Source organism: Bufo bufo, chromosome 3 (assembly GCF_905171765.1).
Source record: "Bufo bufo chromosome 3, aBufBuf1.1, whole genome shotgun sequence".
NCBI lineage: Eukaryota > Metazoa > Chordata > Amphibia > Anura > Bufonidae > Bufo > Bufo bufo.
In genome coordinates, this window is record NC_053391.1 from 511,113,039 (window position 1) to 511,132,171 (window position 19,133).

The window sequence follows — 19,133 nt, forward strand, 5'->3', positions numbered from 1 at the left end:
CTTCTTTGCCAAAACACTCCAAATCTGTCAGATTGCGAGGGCATCTCCTGTGCACAGCCCTCTTCAGATCACCCCACAGAGAGTGACTGGTATTTGGAACTGTTCATAATTCCCTCTAGCTTAACTAAGCTCCCAGTTCCAGCTGAAGAAAAGCAGCTCCTTGGCATGATGCTGCCACCACCATGCTTCACTGTGGGTATGGTGTTCTTTTGGTGATGTGCAGTGTTGTTTTTGCGCCAAACATATCTTTTGGAATTATGGCCATAAAATTCAACCTTGCTTTCATCAGACCATAAAACCGTTCCCCACATGCTTTTGGGAGACTTCAGATGTGTTTTTGCAAAATGTAGCCTGGCTTGAATGTTTTTCTTCGTAAAAAAGGTTTTCGTCTTGCCACTCTACCCCATAGCCCAGACATATGAAGAATACGGGAGATTGTTGTCACATGTACCACACAGCCAGTACTTGCCAGATATTCCTGCAGCTCCTTTAATGTTGCTGTAGGCCTCTTGGTAGACTAGTTTTTCTTCTCGTCTTTTCATCAATTTTGGAGGGACGTCCAGCTCTTGGTAATGTCACTGTTGTGACATATTTTCTCCACTTGATGATGATTGTCTTTACTGTGTTCCATGGTATATCTAATGCCTTGGAAACAATTTTGTAACCTTCTCCTGACTGATACCTTTTAACAATGAGATCCCTCTGATGCTTTGGAAGCTCTCTGAGGACCATGGCTTTTGCTGTGGGATGCGACTAAGAAAATTTCAGGAAAGACCAACTAGAGCAGCTGAACTTTATTTGGGGTTAATCAGAGGCATTTTAAATGATGGCAGGTGTATGCTGACTCCTATTTAACATGATTTTAAATGTGATTGCTTAATTCTGAACACAGCTACATCTCCAGTTATAAGAGGGTGTGCACACTTATGCAACCACATTATTTTAGTTTTTTGTTTTGTTTTCTTCCCTCCACCTTCCCTTCCCTCACATTAAAGGTGGAAAAAGTTCTGAAATTATTTATCTTTGTCTCATTTTTTTACATCACAGAAACCTGATATTTTAACAGGGGTGTGTAGACTTTTTATATCCACTGTATGTCATCCCCAGTTCCAGGAAAAATTAGCAATAAAAAGGTCATTTTAAATGCCCCCCAAATATCTTGTATTACCTTATAGGGACAAAGTATAAAATAAAATAAAAAAATAAATAAAGACCAGCAACCACAACCCATACATAATTTTAGGGATTACTTTAGTTGCACTTAGTTTGCTATTAAAATGTGGAAAACAGACCACTATTTTTTTTACATTTTCCTGGTTCTAAAAAATAAAAAATACAAAATAAAAAACTACTTAAAAATAAAGCTTCATGTATCACTAAAAAAGGCGTAAAAAAAGTTATGGTTTTCAAAGATGTATGTGCTAAAAACGATAAATGCTATTGTCCGGAAGGGGGGTAAATGGTCTCGAACTGGTAAAGTAAAAATTAATTTCAGTTGGTGAACACCTGTAATAATGTCATAATATATCCTGCTGAACCTGACAAACCAACAGTGGTGAAGTTGCTTAGCATTAGCAAGAAGACAAGTTGTTCAGAGTAGAGTTTGACTTTGACTATGACTTTAGCTGAAGATAGAAAATGGGTTTCCTTGTGACCTCACCTGCTTTATATGCCTACACCTCAGGGGCCAGATTATGGGGGATGCAGGATTCAGGATATTCATTTCATGCTGCTTAATATCACCAGTCTGACTGCCTTCAGCAGATTTTAACCTTTTGAAATATTTTTTTTCACGAAGGTAGTGCGATAACTTCAGATGCTCTAATAACTCTTGTATGCCAACTGTGCTGAATGATACAGAAGAAATCTGGATATTGCCAAATAATAACCGCAGTAATGGGTTTCTGAGTTCCTGTAAATGAACCTTAAAATACAGCTATCATAACTATAACAAAACAGATTAATGTCTAGTGTGCTCCAAATCTCAGTATTTCGCTTCACAAAGCTGCCTTAATTGTCCCCGTTATCTGTAAAGCCTCATGCAGATGTCTGTGGAACACGGTCCGTGAGATACCGGACTGGCATTGCAGGAGCGCACGGCGTGATAGCAATTAATGACGCAGTGCGCTCCTGCAATGCCAGTCCGGTATCTCATGGACCATGTTCCACAGACGTCTGCATGAGGCTTAAGTCAAGTCTCTAGCTTCTTTGGACAATATTAATGTTCAAAAAGTTAGTCAATAATACAAATGTCGCACTGGGAAGAGCGTCTCACGGGGACAATTACCTAGATCTAGTGTTGATCGAGCACCAAAGTGCTCGGGTGCACTGGCCGAACACATCGGGATGCTCGGGTGCTCTACCAAGCACCCGAGTATAATGGAAGTCAATGGGAGAACCCGAGCATTAAACCAGGCACCCCCTGCTCTGAAGAGGGGAGGGTGCCTGGTTTATAGGAAAAGGTCAGAAATTGATGGAAACACCACCGAAATGGTTCGGGAACAGCATGGGGAGGATGTCTGAATGCATCTTGGACTCCCAGGTCGCTGCTGGGAACGATGTTGTCCGAGTAGTACGCCACTTTTACAGACTGAAAATAATACGCACAAAACCAAAGATAAAATCGATTTTAGAGGAAAATTGTTAGGAAACATTCTTTCCTGTATAATTACTTGTATATAAAGTGCAAGTGCTGCCAAAAATTACAAGGAGGAGGCACTCCGATACACCCTGTATATCACATAAAGGAGGGTCTCATTCACATTGTGGTACAATTGTTCATGTAGTGGGACTCCTACACTCATAAAGCCTATGCACTAAGTGAAAGGGCTGCCAAAAATTACAAGGAACCGACACTCCAATACACCCTTTGTTACACATAAAGGAGGGCATCATACACAGCCTTGAAAAATTATGATTGATGGACTGCTGGTGACCCTCAAAAACATTTGGAGCAAGGGCCTGCTGATCTGACCATCTAAAACCTTAGGGGCGAGGGCCTGCTGCCGCTTTGGTGACTCTAGATAACCTGGGGCCAATCGCACGTCCCTGTGATGGCGACAATCCATTCGGATGTCTGTCCTATCAACTTTCGATGTTATTTTCAGCGCCAACCATGGTGACCATGGGTAACGGGGAATCAGGGTTCGATTCTTGAGAGGGAGCCTGAGAAAAGGCTATGTCGGGATTCGAACCAGTGACCAGCCATGTCCCAGGCAGTAGCTCTAGCCACTAGACTACCAACCCTTCTGGACATTTCCTTCTACTGAACTCTTTGATCTACCTTGTTCCAGCCTTGCCTTGTTAATCTCTGTGATTCCTTGCACCTGCTACTTCCTCTTTATAAGCCCAGCCTCTTGCACCAGATCCCTGCTGGTTATTGTTCTTCTGGACTTGATCCTGCTGCATCTACTGCTGTTCCTCTGCTGCTACTGCTACCAACTTGACTGCTGCCGACCTTGGAATTGTTCCCGACTACTCTTCTGCTTGTCCCTACCAACTGACCTGCTTCCACCGTTCCCGATCCGGATTGTCTGACCACGCACACTGCCGCCTGCCCTGACCCACCGCCTGCTAACCGATTACGCCTCTGTCTGACTACGCTGCAACTACAACCTGCCTGCGGTCCTTGCCACTGGGCTCCACCTCCAGCCAGCTATCCTCTGACTCAGGTGAGCCTGTAGGATTGTAACAGGCTACAGTTACCACATCCAAGCAAGGCAGCATGCGCGCAAATTACCTATTAGGTTTAATTGGGTGAGGGCCTGCAGGTGAGCTGACCCAGTAACGGATTTTAGGTGCGGGCCTGCAGGTGAGCTGACCCAGTAAAATATTTTAGGTGCGGGTCTGCTGGTGAGATGACCCTGTAAAAGATTTTAGGTGCGGGCCTGCAGGTGAGCTGACCCTGTAAAAGATTGTAGGTGAGGGCCTGCTGGTGAGCTGACCCTGTAAAAGATTTGAAGTGCGGGCATGCTGGTGAGCTGACCCTGTAAAAGATTTTAGGTGCGGGCCTACTGGTGAGCTGACCCTGTAAAAGACTGTAGGTGAGGGACTGCAGGTAAGCTGAACATCTAAAAGGTTGTAGGTGAGGCCCTGCAGGTGAGCTGACCCTCTAAAAAAATTATATGCGAGGGCCTTCAGGTGAGCTGACCCTGTAAAAGATTGTAGGTGAAGGCCTGCTGGTGAGCTGACCCTGTAAAACATTATATGCAAAGGGCCTGCTGGTGAGCTGACCCTCTAAAAAAAATAATATGCAAGGGCCTGCTGGTGAGCTGACCCTGTAAAACATTGTAGGTGAGGGCCTGCTGGTGAGCTGACCCTGTAAAACATTTTATGCGAGGGCCTACTGGTGAGCTGACCCTGTAAAACATTGTTGGTGAGGGCCTGCTGGTGAGCTGACCCTCTAAAAAAATTATATACGAGGGCTTGCAGCTGAGCTGACCCTGTAAAACATTATATGCGAAGGGCATATATGCGAGGGCATTATATGCGACGAATAAGCATGTTGATATGATGGAAGAGGAGAAGGAGGATGAGAAAAGGAAGATTCAACCATATACCCTTGTTTGTGGTGGAAGGGGTGCATGGGAATACAATGTGATCAGTACATTATAAACAACACATTTAAAGTGCCTTTATGTTCATCAGCTTTCCTCTGGTGGAGTCGAGAAGTCATGGTCAATCCAGGCCTTGTTCATTTTTATAAGAGTCAACCTGTCAGCATTTTCAGTTGACAGGCGGATACGCTTATCTGTTATTTTGCCACCAGCAGCACTAAATATCTCAGACAAAACGCTGGCGGCAGGGCAGGCCAGCTCCTCCAAGGCGTAGAGTTTGTGCCACGTGTCAAGATCTGTCCCTCTTCAACGTGCTTGGCAAGAGCGCCAAATCAAGGAATGGCGCTGAAAAGAGTTCCTCGGAATATCTGAGTGTGGGATCACTTGTTTGTCCAGACTCTCCATGGTGGGAGGAAGGAGGATCAGGGGGAGGATTGGGTAGAGCAGACTCTTAGCTACTGAGACTGGACTTGGTGGAAGACAGGGTGGTGTTTAACCGACTGGAAGCATTATCTGCTGCAATCCAACCGACCACCTGGTCCAACTGGTCTGACTTCAAGACTTCAAGAGTGGTGTCCTGCGCCGCCCTGCAAACTGGCACATGAAGCTAGGTATCGTGGATGATTGTGTTTCTTGTGCTCTGGCGGCAGGTACAGTTTCACCGCGCCCATGGCCACGGCCTCTGCGTGCACCATCAGCATCAGGGCCACTGCCACGTCCCTTACTGCTCGCCTTCTTCATATTAAATGTTATATGTGATTGAAAGTCTGTCACACGTACAGTAGCGTAGGATTTGGAAGTGTATGCGCAAACAAATTTAAAAAGGTATTTGGGATGTGGAAACGTCATACAGGAGATATCCCGCAGGTAATGTCAATGATGTCACCAGCGGCTGATAAAAAATGACAGGGAATATCACAGGTATTTGGGTCTGTAAAGTTTTAGCAATTTAGTGCAGGTTGCGCTAAAAATATAGATTGCTGCTGCCACACACAATAGTCCTTAAAAAGGACTTATGGGTCTCTGAAAAAAGTTTTTCTAATAAAATTATTCCTATATAACTCCCTACACTGTCTGTCCCTTCCTCAGCACAGCTCTCCCAACTAAGACTGAGCCGAACACGCATCATCGGGTGCTATATAGCACCCGATGACGTGTACCGGCCAGCCAATCACTGTAATGCCAGTAACCACGGCTATGGCATTACAGTGAGGGCAGTACTTACCTGCACGTTTATTGGTTGCGTTTGTTCGGCCGAGCATGCTCGATCATCACTACCTAGATCCCAATATGAACAAACAAACTTGAATTAAGGTGGATGTATACAAACTGATTAGTAAGGATACATTGTTATAGCTATATTTTTTTTTTATTGTTTTTAATTGATTTAATATATCTTACATTTACCTAACCAGTAAGATGGAACCGTAAAAGTGTGGGCCCCATGCACAGAGGGACCGAAACTGTTCATGTTTAGTTGGACTTTTATGTTTATCCTACTTATATATTTGTATATGTATATTTGAAATACATTTATTTTCAGAATTTCTATCCTATTTTACCCTTTGCATGGCATTTTAAATTTTACAAAATGCCATAAATTTGTAAATGGTGTTATTCAAAATCCCTTTCACTTGCACTGAACTGTATGTTGTGACAGTTTAGTTCACTGTGTCATAGGTCGTATATACTCATTTAAGTAGCTCTCTGGTGTACTGGCTGTGGTGGATTCCATGTAGGCTGGTTGCTATGACCTATGTGTAGTTGTGGCAGCCTGTGTGTGAACTGCTACTTGTGTATACATGCTCCCCTCCCTGTTGTCTCGGTTCTGGTGGGGTTAATGGTCTGGTCTGGGTGTGTCTGCTAAGGTCAGAAGACCTTGTTAGCCTGCTATAACATCCTGTGTGCTGTGGGTTTGAGGTCAGTCTGTCTCCTTTGCTGGGTGCAGAAGCTATACACCAGACCTGGGATTATTCCATCTGCCCTGTCTGTGTGGCCACCTAGTGAGACATCAAGGTCACTTTGTCTGGGTCTGTGACCACCATGTGTCGTTCCACATAGGGTCCAGACATCTATATGTCTTGTGGTGCAGCTGTCTGTTCGCCCATGGACTAACTCTGCATGGAGAACAGGCATCTGCTAGTCTGGTTCTGTGACTTGTGGTGTAGCTCTGTCTGTTCGCACATGGACTAATTTAGCATTGGAGAACAGACATCTGCTAGTCCAAGTTTAGGCCTTCGGTGAGGGGGCTCCTGGGTTCTCCAGAAGGAGGACATCTAGTCTATGTATGCAGCTCTGCCTGTGACAGCCATGTGTTGTTCCACATTTGCTTGTCTGCCTGTTTGTGCAGGTCTGCCTGTGACCCCCATGTGTTGTTTCGCATTGGGGTCCAGGCATTTGCTTGTCTGCCTGTTTGTGCAGCTCTGCCTCTGACAGTCATGTGTCGTTCTGCATGGGGTCCAGGCATCTGCTTGTGTGGCAGCTGTGCCTGTGACCGCCATGCATCCGTTCCGCATGGGGTCCAGAGATCTGCTTGTGTTCTGGTCCCCATGCTGTTTTGTCTGAACTGTGTCCTGTGCTGTTGTTTTCGGGTTCCATTTCATGTGCCTGGGTTCCAATCCTTGTTTGTGTGAACTGCTGGTGCTTGCGCCATCAGTCTCTGCGGTTAAGTGGCCAAGTGCACAGGAACCATCCTGGAGGTGCGACCAGTGAGCCCTTGGCTAAGGTTATCCCCACCATCAGGGGCTTTGTAAAGAAACGTGCTCACTGAGTCTCTGCCCTCTGGGTTTGGCCCCAAGTCAAACCAGTGCACTTGATCCAGTGGTATTACCTGCCACTGGTCCCTTACCTGCTGATGGAGTTTCCAGCCATGTTCGTATCTCTGGAAATAATTTGTGTTGGCCTTTGCGTTGTCTGATGGCTTGCCTCGTGTTTGTTTGCCTGAGATGTTCTAGCAGTCAGTAGGACCCTGGCTAGAACATGACGTATGTACTTTGGAATACATGCTAAAAATCTGCAACACATCTGCCACATCCAAATATGGCTGAACAGTGCCACGTAGCAGTATGTAGGTCATCAATATCAACGGGCATAAACAAATCTAGTGCTGGTCAAATACAATCAAAGAAACAATAAGCAACAATTAAATTCAGAAAGTCACAGCCAGAATCTGCCAGCAACAGTACTAAGGACGATTATAATGGTTTCCATAAATAATAGGGATATTCAAATGAATGTTGCAATATAAATGACATCATAGGGTTACCATGGTAATTTTATTATCATAATAAGATCTGCCGTAATAGAAGTTGCCATGACAACCCTGACTCTCAGAATTTGAATCTACAAACTCGTGTGTCCCAGACAGTAGCTCTTCTCATTGAGTTACTGATGATTCTGGACAGCTGCTCTGCTGTATCTTTTGTATACCTCCTTACCTATTGAGAACTTCCTATGTAAGCCTGGCCCTGCAATTACCATTCAGATTATTATGCTTCCTGGATTTGGCCGCTAGCTCATTGCTTGAGTGTTGCCTCCTGCTACAAATTGTTGCCTCTTTTATGGGTACCGAACCTAGTCTGTTACTTGACTATGCTTGCTTCAACAAGCACCTTCCATCCAGAATGTTTCACCCACTCTGAACCTGCTTACATACTTAAGAAACCAACATTGTTCTCAAGGTAGAAATTAAATCAAAAGAGTAACTACAGCAACCATAAATATCAGTCTGTCTAGTAAATGAGCTTTCTTTATAAGTGGTGTCACCACAACAAAGCTCGAAAGACACTCAGTAAGGAAGTAGAATGCACAAATATAAAACAAGCATAGGGTTGCTCAGTGTACAAATTCTTTTTCAAATTTTTTTATGTTGCAGCCTTGCATTAATATAAAAAAGTTTTTTCCCCATCATTCTGTACTCAATACCCCATAATGACAAAGCGAAAACAGAATGTTCAAAATATTTGCAAATTTATTGAAAAAGGAAACATAAAATATTTAGATGCTTGTTTACAAACTCCAGGTGAGCTTTCATGTGTTTTTTAGTGGGAGAGGCTTCTTTTGGGACATTCTGCCATAAAGCCCAAGTGCAGTGCTGTAGTGATGGTTGACCTTCTGGAAGTTTCTCCTAGCTGCACGCAGGGACTTTGAAGCTCAGTCAGAGTGACCATTAGGTTTTTGGTCACCTCTCTAACCAAAGCCATTCTCCCTTGATTACTTAGTTTGATAGGGTGGTCAGATCTAGAAAGAGTCCTGGTTGTTCCATATTTTTGTACCCTTCTCCAGATCTGCACCTCCACACAATACTCTCTCTGACCTCTATTTTTATTTTTATTTTTATTTTTTATTTTGACCTTTATTTTCTTATAATCACACATATCACTTTTACTGTAAATAAAAAAAAAAGTGGCTTGGGGGCATTAGTGGCACGATGCACGCTGCAGTAGGAGCCATACAGAACGTGATGGTTGGAAAGTGGCATGATGCAGCAGCCATACAGAATGTGATAGTAGTTAGGCAAACAGCAACAGTGGCAGATGGGCCACCGGCAGCAAGGGGATGTGTATTCATCGCAATCAGCCTGAGCTGTGAGAAAATGTGGGGATTGATTCAGTAATGATATATGTATGCTGCCTAATGAAATTCAACCCCCACCCGAAAAAAAAATTCAATTTCAACCATATGGAAACGTAAATGGACAAATGAGACATTAGTAGTATGATTGCAGTGCGCAGCCCTGCAGGGTATTGCGATGGTGAGGTCACAGTTAATAGGCAAACTAGGGTTGCCCTTGGTTATTCACAGTTTATAGGAAAGACCCTGAGCAGGCGTACAGCAGTGATGGAGAGGCTGGCACAGAAGTCCTCTGGGGCACTCTCAATGTATAGGGACCAGGCCGGTGGTAGGTGAGGTGCCCTGGATGTTGCAGGTTTAATCCCTTTAAGTTCATGACGCCAGTGCCGGTAACGGTGGCACACCGATTTATAGTTGTAAGAATTGAGGAACACAGTTTGTAGTGAACCAAAACTTTCTTTACTGGAACGGTTAACTATTTACAGTTCTTTTAGGTTCAGTTCCATATGACAGAAGCAAATCACAAGCAGCCTTTTATAAATGGCAGGCAACAATGTTCTTGCAAGATACTCAGAGAGTTAAATACACTCACAGATCAGGCTGCACCTTTTCCTGAGAAATCCTGTGCACTATTCCTCAGAACTCCTGTCTGTCTTAATCCCAAGGCCCGTATGCCCTATGGGTGGCTTTATCCTTGGTAAAGAAACTTCCTCAGGTATATATCTCCTTGTATTAAATAGACTCCTCTGCCCTTCAGCTCTCTTGTCCGGCTGGAAACACTTCTGCTCTGCTCTGTACTGTACTTTGTAGGAACTGCAGGTTTCTCAGGAGGTAACTCTTCCCCTGGTAACAAACTTCTGAGCTAACTCTGGCTCAAGAACCTCAGGCAGGCTAGACTGCATTCACTAGCCTCATGGACTACACTGCCCTCTTCCTGTCTGGGCCTAACTATATATATTAGGGGTTCCCTAGCTCCCTCTACTGTCTAGGAGGAGGAACTACACCCTAACAGGCCTGATACACAGATAAACAGGAAAATGTACATAAAACATCATATACATTACAATGGTCATATTAGCCCTTGTGTACTGCCCACATTTACCTAGTGGGACACTACATACACCGTTGCTTTAACGTTGACCGTCCTCGGGGCAACATAAGGGGCCCTCCCAGCTGACCTGGTGCAGCGTATCTGGGATAACCAGGATAGTCCGTAATGATAATAATTGAAGATGCAAATATAACATAAGTTCCTGGAGGCTCAAAAGAACAAAATGAGTCCATACCCGGGTCTTGTAAATAGTTAAACAGGAGTTTCCTGGGAGGGGCTACTTTGGCCCACAATGTAGTCTCCGAATCTCACAGGTGGGTGCCCCTTAGTAGACCTTCTTACTGGCAGAGGTTCTTCCTGCCTTGGTTCAGGAGGGTCAGAGGAGTCCACAGGCTCTGGAGCTCTTTCAGGTACACTCTGGGACGAGTCATCCTGAGGTTGAGGACTAGCAGGAACTGGAGCTGGTACCATCAAGTTCAACCAGGGTGTGAGGAACCAATGAAGTGGCTCTTTGTCATGTATCAGGTTCTCAACAGCCTGCATAGGATCAGCGGGTTGGGCTGGCACCCCGGGCTCAGGAGACTCCGGCTCAATGTCTTCTGCTGCAATTTCTCCTTCTATGCAGGATTTTAAACGATTCCGGTGTACAATTTGGGAGCCTTTATCTTCTCTGGAAATTTAATAAATGTGGGCCTCAGCATTAGGGATAGCAGAAATGACGTAGGGAGTCCTTTCCCAATTACTGTCCAATTTACTGGTTCGGTGGTTATTTTTCAACCACACCATGTCTCCTAAAGCTAGAGGTTCTGCATGAGCAGCCAGGTCATAGTCTCTCTGCTGTCGCTCTCGGGCATTTTCCATGCACTCCTGAACAATCTCCTTAGCATTAAGGAGACATCTTTGATGCTCCACCACCCAATCAGTCTTTGGTAGTGGGTTGATGACATCAGGCACCTGTACATCCAGGGATTGGTCAGCAGGTAGCCTCCCTTGACGACCGAACATCAGATAGAAGGGCGTGTATCCGGTGGAGCAGTGAATTGTATTGTTATAGGTATACATGAGTTGTGGCAGCAGAGTAGGCCAATTACCCCATGTTTCCATAGCATCATCACGACGGCATACAAGGAGATTGACCCCTGACCTCTGTAGGGGCAGGAACAGAGAAAGGTTAAATACCCTCCTCCCACCACCAACACCAGTGTTTCCTGTCCCTACAGAGGACAGGGCAGAGAAAGGTCTCCCTGTATGCAGGGAGATGAAGCTAAGGAAATGGAACCTGTTTATTTTTTATTTTCCGTTACCTTTGGAAAACGCCGGCATCCAGCATGGCGTCCCCCTGCCCTCCCGCGGTCCAAGTACTAACGCTGGGCAGGGGGTTCAGGGCCTATCTCGTCCTGGTTATTCCGGGGCCTGTCCCTGGCGCAGACTCCCTCCTAGCCTAAGGAAAGGGCGATAGCTGGGTGCGCGCCGGCGCATGGAGCGCATGTTTATGACGTCACGGCCGCAGCGTGGAGCCCAGTTTAAAACCGAGGCATAAACGCTGGTTACCGCCCGTGTCAGAACGCTCCCAGGATCGGTCCCCACTGGTGCGGAACCCTTGCCTACAGAGAGGACGATGTCGGCATCTGAGCGATCCCCCAGAGCTGAGCCACCGGCGCTGCTACCAACTGTGAGTCCCCTTCGGGGGTATTGTTTGTGCAGGTCAGGGAGTCTGTTGATCCCCCTCTCCTGCTGTAATGGGTGGAAGGGGGAAAAAAGAGAGAGAGGAAGTTATTTCCAGGGGCAGCTAGCTCGCCTCTGCTGTCCCCCTCTTGCTCTCTCTCTCTCCCTCTAGTGGTCATACCCTGATGCCCTGCCTTCTCCTCTCTTTTAGGCTAAAGAAGCCCCGAAAAAAATCAAAAAAACACTCAAATGTATCTCCTGCAATAGCAGACTTCCTGACTACTACCCTAAAAAGTTGTGCAAGTCTTGTATTTCTAATATTGTACGGGATGAAGCACCCTCCTTAAAAGAGGAATTGAAAACCATGATTCAGGAAGAGATCCGTTCATCCCTGGCCCACCTGTCCACTAATCCCCCCGACTTGCCGCAACCTAAGAGGAAGCGGGCTAGGTCTCCGTCCCCTTCGGACCTAGAAGTTATGGCGGATGAAAGTGCCCACTCCGTTAAGTCATGGGAAGAGGGGGAGAGAGTCTCTGATACAGACTCAGTGGATGACAGTCGTAGATATTACTTTTCTACAGAAGAAATGTCCGACCTATTAAAGGCAGTAAGGTCGACCATGGGCGTGGAGGAAGTGCAACGTACCCATTCAGTACAAGAAGAAATGTTTGGGGGCCTAAGAGTCAAGAAAACTCGTGTGTTCCCCATTAACGAGAGTATTAGGGATATGGTCCTTGATGAGTGGGCAGATCCAGAAAGACGTCTGGGAGTCCCGGCTGCGTTCAAAAATAGGTTGCTTTTTGATCCAGAGGAATCTAAAATTTTCAATGAAATTCCCAAGATCGATGTACAGGTGGCCAAAGTGAACAAGAAAACATCTCTCCCATTTGAAGATACCTCCCAACTTAAAGATTCAATGGATCGTAAAGCGGACAGTCTTCTCAGGAAATCCTGGGAGGCGTCCATGTTCAATATTAAAACCAATATTGCGGCTACCTCAGTCACCCGATCCATGTATCTTTGGTTGGGAGAATTGGAAACTCATATTAAGGATAGAACATCTAGGGAACAAATTCTTAGTTCTCTCCCTCTTTTAAAATCCGCCACGGCCTTCCTGGCGGATGCCTCTGCCGAATCAGTCCGATTCTCAGCCAGAGACGCGGCACTTTCCAATGCAGCCAGAAGAGCCCTCTGGATGAAGTGCTGGTCAGGGGACAAGACGTCTAAATTGAAGCTCTGTTCCATACCCTTTTCTGGAGAATATGTGTTTGGCCCGGTGCTAGATAAGATTCTAGAGAAGGCCGCGGACAGAAAGAAGGGGTTTCCGGAAGATCGCCCCTCCAGACGCCGGTATCCTTTTCGCCCCTCCTCGGGTCAAGAAAAAAGCTACAGGGGGAAAGGGAAATCAGGACGTTGGAGCTATCCAAAAGGGGGAAGAGGAAGAGGCCAATCCTTCTCCCACCCAAAATCCTCCGATAAGCAATGACGTCGGGGTGGGGGGAAGACTCTCAAGATTCCTGGGGTCATGGGAATCCATCTCCCAGAACCCCTGGATTTCCAAGGTAGTCGGGGCAGGCTACCAAATAGAGTGGTCTTCAAGACCCCCAAACAAATTTTCACTGACACGGTTCCAAATGAACCTTTGGCAAGGAGTCCAGAAACTTCACTTAATGAATGTAATCTCACCGGTCCCGCCTCCAGAAAGAGGCAGGGGTTTCTATTCAACCCTATTTCTAATCAGGAAGAAAGAAGGCACTTTTCGGACTATCATAAACCTGAAACCACTAAACAGATTCATCCGTTATCAAAAATTCAGGATGGAGACCCTAGCATCTACAATCCCTCTGCTAAGCAAAGACGTCTTCATGTGCACAATAGACCTACAAGACGCTTATTACCACATTCCCATTCACACCGACTCACAAAAGTTTCTCCGGTTTGCAATTCAGGATATATCAGGAAACGTCCATCACTACCAGTTCAGGGCCCTTCCCTTCGGGATTTCATCTGCGCCAAGAATATTTACCAAAGTAGTGGTAGAGATGGTCGCCTTTGCCCGAAGACAGGGACTTATGATAATCCCTTATTTGGACGATTTCCTTCTAGTCAGCGAAAGTCTCAGCCAAATCAGTTCGAACCTGAAGCTTTTTCTCTCCATCCTAGACGATCTGGGGTGGATCGTGAACAAAGGAAAGTCCGTCCTCACCCCCTCAAGGGAAGTTCGTTTCTTAGGGATGATCCTAGACTCCCGAAGGCAAGCGGTATTCCTACCTCGAGACAAGATATCAGTTCTCCAACAAAAGATCAGGTCCTTTCAAAAAAGAAGATCCTGCTCTATCAGAGAGGCGATGAGTCTGCTGGGCCTGCTAACATCCTGTATTCAGGCAGTTCCCTGGTGTCAAATACACTTCAGACCCCTACAGTCCTGGATCCTGAGTGTCTGGAACAAGTGCCAATCCTCTCTAGATCATCAAGTAAGCCCACCAACTCAGATTCTGCAGTCCCTAAATTGGTGGAAAGACCACGGAAACTTATCTCGGGGAAATCCGTGGCAGAAGACTCCCCAGGTCCAGGTAATAACAGACGCAAGTCTGTCCGGCTGGGGTGCAAAGGTGGGGGATCGTATGTTCCAGGGCACTTGGCCAGATTCGATCAGATCCCAGTCATCGAACTTCAGGGAACTGAGAGCAGTCTGGGAGGTGTTAAAGGTAGCAGAGGAAATGTTGTGTCATCATCACATAAAAGTGCTGTCGGACAACACTACGGCCATTGCCTACCTCTCCCATCAAGGGGGAACGCGGTCCGTAACCCTACAAGCACTGTCAACAAAAATCTTTGCTTGGGCAGAACAGAATGTGGCCTCGATATCGGCAGTTCATCTGAAGGGAATACTAAATCAGGAAGCGGATTTTCTCAGTCGCCACAGAATCGACCATACAGAATGGTCTCTAAGTCCAGAAATATTCGGGCTAGTAGTAAGGAAATGGGGGATGCCCGACGTGGATCTGTTTGCCTATAGGGCAAACTCAAAGGTGGAAACATTCTGTTCCCTAAACCCCAGGGACAGACCTCATGCCTTAGACGCCTTCGCCATTCGTTGGCATTGGAATCTGTGCTATGCCTTCCCTCCACTTCCTCTAATTCCGAAGGTGGTACAAAAAATTCTTCAAGACAAGGCCACGGTGATTGTGATCGCTCCCCTATGGCCAAAGAGAAGCTGGTTCTCATCCCTCCAAAAATTTTCCCTACAAGATCCATGGCTCCTTCCTGTGCGGGGGGATCTACTCCAGCAGGGTCCAGTTCTACACCCAAACCCGCAGTTTCTGAAATTGGCGGCTTGGATCCTGAGTCCCAAACCCTGAAGCTTCAGGGCCTGTCAGACGGAGTTATTGCTACTTTGAAAGCCTCCAGAAAGAAGGTAACGTCAGCAATTTACCTTAAGATATGGAAACGTTTTTGTTCCTGGAGTGGTGACGAATCGCCACATTTGCGTAAACCCAACATCCAAAGAATACTGGATTTCCTACAGCAAGGTCTGGACCTGGGACTTAGACCCTCTACCTTGAAAGTCCAAATTTCAGCCCTAGGTTGTTTCTTTGACCAAGATATAGCCGGCCATCGTTGGATCAAAAGATTCATTAAGGCGGCGACGAGGCTCCGCCCAACGATCACCGCCCGTGTCCCTTCCTGGGATCTGAACGTCGTTCTTACAGGCCTTACTTTACCACCCTTTGAACCCATGTCTGACTGTCCAATAAAATTATGGTCCTTGAAAACGGCCTTCTTAATTGCGATAACTTCGGCCCGCAGAGTAGGGGAATTACAAGCCCTATCAATCAGGGAACCCTACCTCCGTATTCTAGATGATAGGATTATTCTCCGTTTGGATCCTGGATTTCTCCCCAAAGTCGTATCCAATTTTCATCGGAGCCAGGAGGTTACCCTACCTTCTTTTTGCCAGCACCCCTCTAATGATAAAGAATCGGCGTTTCACTCTCTGGACGTTAGACGGGCAGTCCTAAACTATATCACGGTGACTGAGAAGTTTAGAAAATCTGACAATCTTCTAGTCCTGTTTGGAGGAAGATTTAAGGGCCAAAAAGCCTCCCGGTCCTCTATAGCTAGATGGCTCAAAGAAGCCATTAGTCTTTGTTACCAGATACAAAACCTTACATGTCCAGTCAACATTAGGGCCCATTCCACTCGAGCCATGTCTTCCTCTCAGGCGGAGAGAGCTGGGGCTTCTCTGGAGGAAATCTGTCGTGCTGCCACTTGGTCCAGCATTCATACATTTATAAAGCACTATCGCCTGGATCTTTCCAGATCTTCTGATCTGTCCTTCGGGCGGAAAGTCCTCCAGGCTGTAGCCCCCCCTTAACTGATATATTTTTTATATCTCCTTGTATGCCGTCGTGATGATGCTATGGAAAAACCGGAATTAGTCTTACCGGTAATTCTGTTTCCATGAGATCATCACGACGGCACGTTATTCCCTCCCTATGATTTAAATCGTTTTGACCTAGTAGGTCTCTAGAAGGTATGAAGTAATACCTTTGTTTCACTATTTTCCACCACCGGGTTGCTCTGTGTGATTTTGGAAACACTGGTGTTGGTGGTGGGAGGAGGGTATTTAACCTTTCTCTGTTCCTGCCCCTACAGAGGTCAGGGGTCAATCTCCTTGTATGCCGTCGTGATGATCTCATGGAAACAGAATTACCGGTAAGACTAATTCCGGTTTTTCAGGGGGTACTGCTCTCAGCATTTCAATGAGAGTTTGATTCATCTTTTCACAGAGTCCGTTACCTTGCGGATGATAGGCGGTGGTCCGGACTTTCTGCCAATTATGTAGCAGGCACATCTCTTGGAACAACTGTGATTCGAACGCAGACCCCTGGTCGGTGAGGATCCTCTCTGGGCAGCCGTAGGGCAGGAGTAAATGCTTCCAGAATGCCTCTGCCGCAGTCCTGGCTGTCAGGTCCTTCACAGGCACTGCTACGACAAACTTAGTGAAGTGATCAATAATGGTCATGGCATAAGTATATCCTGAGCGACTTGCTCCAACTTCACATGATCAATGGCAACAAGTTCTAAGGGAGCTTTACTCACAATAGGATGGAGAGGCGCCCTCTGGTCATGGCGTTCACTTCTCCCCACGGCACAGGCAGTACATTCCCGGCACCATTTCTCAATGTCTTCTCTCATCCCGATCCAATAGAACCTCCTGCGAATGGTGGCCTCAGTTTTCTGCACGCCGAAGTGTCCGGACTGGTTATGATACATCTCTAACACCAGACTGGCGTCTCGACGTGGTATGAGGATCTGGTACACCCTATCGCAGGACACTGGATCCAGGCTCCTTCTAAGCAATAGGCCTTTATAAAGGAAGAGTTGGTGGCGATGTCTCCACAGTCTCAATAGTTCTGGGTCTGCACTCTTCCTGCGGACTCTCTCAGGAGTTCTCCCACTAGTAAGGAAGTCGAGCAGTTCACCGAGGACTCTACTTTCTGACTGGAGCTTAATCCACCTTTCTTGTTCGCCCCTGGACTCAGGAATATTTGATGAAGAGGAATCAGTAGCTGAGTTATTTTCAGTGCGAACATTATCCTGCTGAGCAAATTTGTTGTAAAACGCCGGCATCTCCATTTCTTGCCAGGCATCCTTAGGTTCATCTGGTGCTTCTGTAGTGGGGAGCCGAGGCATCAGCATTATCATTGGAGCGGCCTGCCCGGTATTTCACGGTGAAGTCATAGTTGGCAAGGCGGGAGTCCCATCTTTGCTCCAGAGCTCCCAACTTGGCTGTATTCAGATGTGCCAGGGGATTGTTGTCCGTGAAGGCGACAAACGGAGTGGCAGCAAGGTAGTCCTTGAACTTTTCAGTCACAGGCCCACACTAAAGCAAGGAACTCCAGCTTGAAGGAACTATAATTCTGATCGTTTTTCTCAGCTCCCCTCAGGGATCTGCTGGCGTAGGCAATCACCCTCTCTTTGTTGTCTTGCACCTGAGCCAACACGGCTCCCAGGCCTCTTTTACTGGCATCCGTGTAGAGGTGAAACGGCTTCTGATAATCCGGGTAACCCAGGACAGGGGGTTCAGTCAGCTTCTTCTTTAGGAGCTGGAAGGCAATCTCCCGTTCTTCATTCCATTCAACAGGGATAGGAGTCTTTGGACTCTTCTTGGGATGCCCCCTTAGGAGTTCCTGGATCGGATCCACAATTTGTGCAAAATGCGGGATGAAGAGTCTATAATATCCTGCAAAGCTGAGGAAACTTCTCACCTCTTTCACGGTGGTGGGAGTAGGCCAATTACGGACAGCAGCAAGTTTATCAGGATCAGGCTGGACTCCTTCGGCACTAACAACGTGCCCTAGGTACTTTACTGCTGGTTTCAGCAGATGGCACTTGGACGGCTTGATTTTAAGGCCATATTTAACAAGGACTTGAAACACTTCAGCCAGGTGTTTTAAATGATCCTCATACGTCTTGGAGTAGATAATGACGTCATCCAGGTATAGTAGTACAGTCTCAAAGTTCTTATGGCCTAAACAACGCTCCATCAACCGCTGGAACGTCCCTGGAGCGTTACACAGTCCGAAAGGCATATAATTAATTTCAAACAGACCCATAGGCGTAGTGAAAGCGGTCTTCTCTCGATCTTCTGGGGCCATGGGTACCTGCCAGTACCCACTGGTTAAGTCCAGAGTGGAGAAGTAGGCTGATGACCCCAGGGCAGTCAAGGACTCTTCAATGCATGGCAACGGATAAGCATCTTTATGGGTGATTTGATTGATTTTTCTATAGTCCATGCAGAATGCTGCCATCTTTTTTTCGAACAAGAACCAGGGGCGCAGCCCAGGGACTGTGACTGTCCCGGATTATATTAGAGTCTTTCATTTCTTGTATCATCTCTTTCACGGACTGATAGGTAGTAGGCGGCATGGGCCTGTATCTCTCCTTAATAGGAGGATGAGAGCCAGTGGGTATGGTGTGTTTGATTACACTGACCTCTCCGTAGTCCGTGGAGTGCTTGCTGAAAGCCTTGTGGTGTTCTTTCACCAGACTCAGGACTCCCTGTATTTGTTCCTTCGGGGTGGATTCGTTCCCGACATGAAGTTCCTCCCACCAGGTTACTGAAGAGGCGCTGGCAGGTGCGCTGCTGCTCTGTGCGGTCTGGAACGTCTCCGTGGCAGGCAGATGGATAACATCCTGGAAGGATACCTGGAAAAGCTGAGCAACGGGGCAGTGTTTAGAAAGAGTAACAGGGTGATCACCGAAATTAATCAAACGGACAG